This window comes from Callithrix jacchus, chromosome 8 (assembly GCF_049354715.1).
Source record: "Callithrix jacchus isolate 240 chromosome 8, calJac240_pri, whole genome shotgun sequence".
NCBI lineage: Eukaryota > Metazoa > Chordata > Mammalia > Primates > Cebidae > Callithrix > Callithrix jacchus.
The window spans coordinates 20,687,174-20,693,173 of NC_133509.1; positions in this window are offsets into that span (position 1 = coordinate 20,687,174).

The following is a 6,000-nucleotide window of genomic DNA, read 5'->3' on the forward strand; positions in this document are numbered from 1 at the left end:
ACAGGCTTGAGCCATAGCGATTACAGGCGTGAGCCACCGCGAGAGTAGTTAGGCCTGGACTAGCACCCACCCTGGTTATGGTCCCCCAAACTCCCCGTTAGTGCTCGACCTCCCCAAAGAGGCATCAGAGTGGTGGGGTGGTGCCAGGGCACTGTGGTTCATGCTGCCATTGACTGATTTTAGGGTACTGGGTGAGTTACTTTACTCTTCTAAGGCCTGGTTGCCTCATCTGTAAAATGGGGATTGTAACAGTATCTCAAGGTTGTAATGAGGCCTGAAAAAACATAGTGTCTGTAGAACCCTCAGCATATGGCTGGCATGGGGCAAATGCTCACCACTGTTAGCTGTTATTACAGTCATTATTAATCCTGCTGGCGACATCTCTCAGCCTTCTAAAATTCCAGGCTCCCTTGTGATAAGCACACAAACTTCAAACTCCTCCCATTAATAGTATAGGAGTTAAAACATCAAAGAAATAAAAAGTTGAGGCAAAACACAAATCAAAGCACTTATTATATGGAATATGCTTTTTCAAGTGAGAGAGCCTCCCCCCTGCCACAGGCACACACAATTGAGGCTCACCACAGGGGTGGGAGCTGGGAGAAGAGGCAGCCCACTCTGAGAGGCCTCAGGGTGGAGAGCAGGAGCACAGGGTGGCCTCTGGTGGGTGTCTCTCCTCCCTCGCTGGCCCACAGTGGCCTCTGGATCCCAGCCCAGCCTCCCAGTTCTGGCAACAAGGACTTTGAGGGAAAGGAGGAAGCTCTTTGGAATACAAATACCTTTGGACCCTCTGGTCTCAGCCGGCGCCCTATTCTCATGCTAATGCGGAGAGAGTCTGGGAGAAGCTTGAAAGGGAAGTTGCCAATGTAGGAAACCCAGCCCAAGCCCAGGTGCCTGGGGACAGGACTGGAGCCTCAGTTTCTTTTCAGGGTAGCATCCCAGTACACAGTGCTGAGCTCCAGCCCTTTGCCCCAGCAGTCCTGGCACGGCCCCTGGTGGGCTGAGCAGAATCTACAACTCAGGGTCTATTTGCTGGACAATTGCGCCTTCCATTTCTCCCCATGCAAATAAATAATTCACTTGACAATAGAGCGGCTGTTTACCCTAGCCCTCCTGTGCCAGTCTTTGGGGAGGTGCTCCATGCATCTTAGTTATCTCACGTAACCCTCGCTGTGCAGCCCATGGAAATGAAAGAGAGTGGCAACTTGCCCCAGACCTCGCAACTATGGTGCCAGGATCCGGGTGCAGGTGTGTGCACCCCACTGGACTCATGGGGCTGGTGGCTTTGGAGACCTGATGAGCCACAAGGTGGCATCAGGGAGGCCTGGGAGGTGAGGGGCATGAGATTTGGCACAGCAGCAGTCCAGGCCGTAGGGAGTACAGGCATAAGCAGGACCCACGTGTCAGAAAAGGACTAAGCAGGTGGCTCAGGTCCAGCAGGCAGTCTCCTCAGGTGCTGCATCTGAGTTCTCAGCCTGGAGTACCCCAGGCCAGGCTAGGGTAGAGGAGCAGATGGAGCTGGGTAGGTGCTTTGAGATGACCCAGAATTTGAAAGGATGATCTACTGATGGCTTATGGGGTGTGCTGAGGGCAGGCCCTAGACCTAGACAACCTTTCCCTACTTCCCAGCCTGTGAACAGCTACTCCTCCTTCAAGGTCCAATTCAAACCCCAGCTCACCGGTGGAGCCTTCCCTGACTCTCCCAAGCTAACACCTACCTCCATGCTCCTCTCTGCCCCAACCTCGGCAGCATCATTCAGGTGGGGCTCTGCCTCCTCCCCTAGGCTGGGAAGTCCTGAGGGAAGAGGCCTCGCCTGATTCATCTTCATGACTCCAGTGCCCAGCGTGGTCCCTGGCACTCAGCATGGCTTGGGAAATGTTTGCAGAATGAATGACTCTACAGGACGGTTCCAACTGAAGGAGGCTGTGATCTCCACTCTTGCAGCATCTCCAACAAAAGGAAGCCACAGAAACCTAAGCAGGAGGATGCCGCTTCATGTCACAGATTTCTCTGTGCCCAGCACCACGTCTCCCCTGCTCATCTCTGCTTTCCACCATAGCTGTGTGAATGGTTCTGGATGGCCTTGTGCTCACCCTCAGGTGCACCAGTGCTAGGAAAGCCAGCTCGACCTGTGGATCAAGGCAGGCTGGAAGTGCAGGGGAGCTAACACCTCCAGGACAAGCAGCCTGTGTAGCTGCTCCAGCCTCCTAACTTCCAGGTGGGGAGTTCTGGAGACAGAGGCCCCACGCTCCACTGAGGGACTCTTCAGGCTGTTTCCTTATGTTGGCCGTCCTTCTTTCCTGGCTTGCTCTCCTGCTCCCTCAAGACAGCGAGCTATGCAGTGGAAATTTCATGACTGTGAAGTCTTATTCTCACTGGGCTTTGACCCTGATTCCTGAGGTTTCCAGTCCAACAAAACCCTGTCTTGGCTTTCAAGGGTTCTCTAGGGGTATGTGGGAAGCTCCAGTAGAAAAGAGTTATTCGGGGAATTATGTCCTGAAATTAAACTCCACGGTCCCCAAGGGAGGGAGGGAATGGGGCCTGGGGATGTTGGGGTGAGGGGGGAGAGGGAAGTCGTTGGGGGTTTGGTGAGAAACCCATTTTGCCTTAATTGTATTGTGCACATTAAAACAACACCTACCAGAGCCAAGGGGTGGGAGTGGAGGGAGAGCAGAAAAATGGCTGAAATGAGCTGGCAGGGGAGGGTGTGTCTGCAGACTCATTTGGGATGAGGGGTTGGGTTTAGGGACCCCTTGGCCTGGACAGGACAGCCCTACCCACCTCTTGCCAAGTAGAGTATAGAGAAGGTGGGAGGCAGAGGGCGGAAACCTGGACTCTGCTGCACTGGCTCCTGCTAGGCGCCAGGCATGGTACTAGGTGCTTTGCTGGACACCACTAGCTTCAAAGCTGCTGTGCACGCCCCGCCACATGTGACCTTTGCACAGACCTTGGAGCACTATGGCTCCTCGGGACTATTGCTGACCTAATTTACCATGAGGGAACTGCACAGAGAGGGAAGAGACTGGCTCAGGATCCCCCAGCCGTTTATCAGCTCCATGCACCACAGCTGGGTCAGCCTGATCTCTGCAGTGAAGGGAGCAAAGAACCGAGGCCAAGCCACTGGGGAGGGGTGGACGTTCTATTCTGGAGGATCCGGGATGTTGACGGAGGCCGTATCTACACAACAAGCCTGCTACCCTCTAGTGAATGCATTGATTTATTCATTCATTCCATGACTTATTCCAACACGTGGGCCCACATGGCTGGGAAAACAGAATATGGCCTTGTAAAAGGAGAAGCCCTGGGCCCTTGATGCCAGGTGGGAGGAGATGGAGAGCTCTAAGAGGACTAGAGGCGCCAAGAAGGCTTTCTAGAGAGGGATGGAAGGACTGCGGATGGGCTACTTCCCCTCTTTAGATCCTGCTGCGGGATGCTAGCACAAAGCCTAGGAAGTGCACCTGACTTTGCCTAGAGGGAAATAGATCTCTTCCTGGGTCTGGGTGTGGCTTGCAGGAGGTTACCTCTCTTGCTAGTCTTGGCCAGTGTTCCTAAGGAAGGGCCCCCGTGACAGCTCCTTCTCTCCCTTGATCAAATCGCCTAGGCTCTAGATAGCAGGACTGGTGAACTCATTGGGCAGACATGGCTATCCCTGTGTAGGCCCATGTAGTGCCAGCCATGGCCTTCCCAGGAGCCTTAGACTCCAGGTGGAGTTGCCTTACCCTGGCCATTCTAGCCGCTGGATGCCTGCCTGCTGTGCCTCTCAAGGCCTATCTTCCAAGACCCAGAGAGTGACCACTGGAAAAGACACATCCGGACCCTGAGCCTCCAACAAACTTCAAATGTTCCCTCATCAGCATCTCATGTGGTATAAACTTCCCAAATCCTCACTGAGGAGGTCATGATCTGTGTACAGCTCTCAGGAGTCCGACAGCAACTATTTAGTCAACAAACCGTGGTGCCCACCTTGATTCTGAATGTAGACTTCCATCAGGGCTCAGTGTGTGGCCAGGGTCAGAGCTCAGTGTGTGAATAGGGTTGGGACTTGGTCTATGACCACAGCAGGGCTCAGTGTGTGCCCAGGTTTGGGGCTCAGTGTGTGACCAGGGTCAGGAGCCAGTGCATGGGCAGAGTCAGGGCTCAGCCTATAAATGCGATCAGAGTTCAGCCTGGAGCTGCTGTCAGAAACTAATCTTTTCTGGGCCTTAACTTTCCTTGAGAGCAAGTTAACAAGCTCAGGGACTGCCTGCTGCGAACAAGGTGAGGCAAAGCAGGCTGAGTTCAAATCCTGGCTTACCACTTGCCAACTCACCTGGAGCAAGATCTTGATCCTGCAGACCTTGAGTTGCTGACAGGTAAATGAGAATAAGGGGATGCACCTGTCTTAGTTCATTTTGTGCTGCTGTAACAGAATTCTTGAGACTGGGTAACTTAAAATGAAGAGGTATTTATTGGTTCATGGTTCTGGAGGCTGGGAAGTCCAAGATCAAGGTGTCAGCATCTGATAAGGGCCTTCTTGCTGTGTCATCCCGGGGTGGAAGCAGAGAAGGCACGTGCATATGTGGAGGTGGGTGGAGCATAAAAGGGGACCAGATTCGTCCTTTTATAAGAAACCTGCTTCCAAGATAACAAATCTACTCCTGCGGTAATGACGTTAATCCATTCATGAGAGCAGAGATCTTATGGCCGAATCACCTCTCATTAGGCCCCACTGCTCCACACTATTGCCCTGGGGGTTGAGTTTAGAACACATGTCTTTGGGGGGCATATGCAGACCACAGCAGTGCCTCATAGGTTGAGAAGGCATAACAAGGGGAAAAGCACCTAGCTGTGAGTGTGGCAGTTAGTGAATGCTCAGGAAATGGGAACCTCTGCTTTATTCATTATAACCATCGTTCTAGAGAATCAGGATCTAAACACTTTATACCTAGCTCCAGTCCTGCCCTCCTGATTCAGGTTTGAGTTGGGGAGTCAAAGGGACCAGTCTCCCTGCTCGTCCATGGCCAAGGAAGCCACTGGGTCCTGGGAAACTTCCCTGGAGGCAGGAAGGCTTGGGGTAGGGAAGCCTCTGGGGGCAGGATCATACCCCTTTGATGACCATCGGCTTTTCTCAGAGGCCTCTGGGACTCAACCTGGCTACTGCCTGTCCTCTCCGGTGAGGAGATGAGCCCTGCAGCCCTGGTCCCTTCAGTCCCCAGATTTGGGATGAGACCCCGTCTCCTAGATGCAGCTTATAGCTCTCCTTCCTGTCTGCCCTACTCTGCTCCAAGGGCCCTTTGCTGCCCAGGCTCTCGGTGCCTTTTCCTGCCTCCTCCAACAGTCCCATAGCCCACTTCGTAGCCTCTCCCATCACAGCACTCCAGGATTCTTTAATTGTTTTTGGCTTCCTCCCCCGCCACTTCCATTTGGATATCTTCTAAGAGGACAGAATTCCAACCACCAGCCCTCCCTGCCCCACCCAGCAAAACAGATTATCTGTTCTCAGTTTTCCCAGAGGAGAAATGGAAACAAGTGGCTGCAATTGTAACAGGATTAGAGGCAGGTTGCATTGGCATGGGAGAGCTGTGGGAGGCAGGCATGAGCTGACGATGGGGTGCTCTTTTGGCCACTAATCTTGAGTGGTGTAGGGACAGCCTGTCAGAAACAAAAGATGAACTCAGTCATCTCGAATCCCTGCTTCCCATCTGAGGACCCCAGTCTTATCAGAGAGGCATTACGGATTCCTCCCAGCCAGACCACTGGGGGCACGTCCCAGCCCTGCATCTTCCAGGCTGAGTGGCCTTGGGCATGTCACTCAACCTCGCCGTGCTTCAGTTTTCTTATCTGTGAAATGGGGCATTGTGAGAAGTAAAGGAGCATGGAGCACATGTTCCATGTAATTGTTAGCTATTACTATCTGCAGTAGAAGACCCTAAACACGTCCAGAAGCTCACTCCCAGCAGTAATAAAAGCAAGCATTGTCCCTAATACATATCGATATTAATTCATTTGTAAATTATATG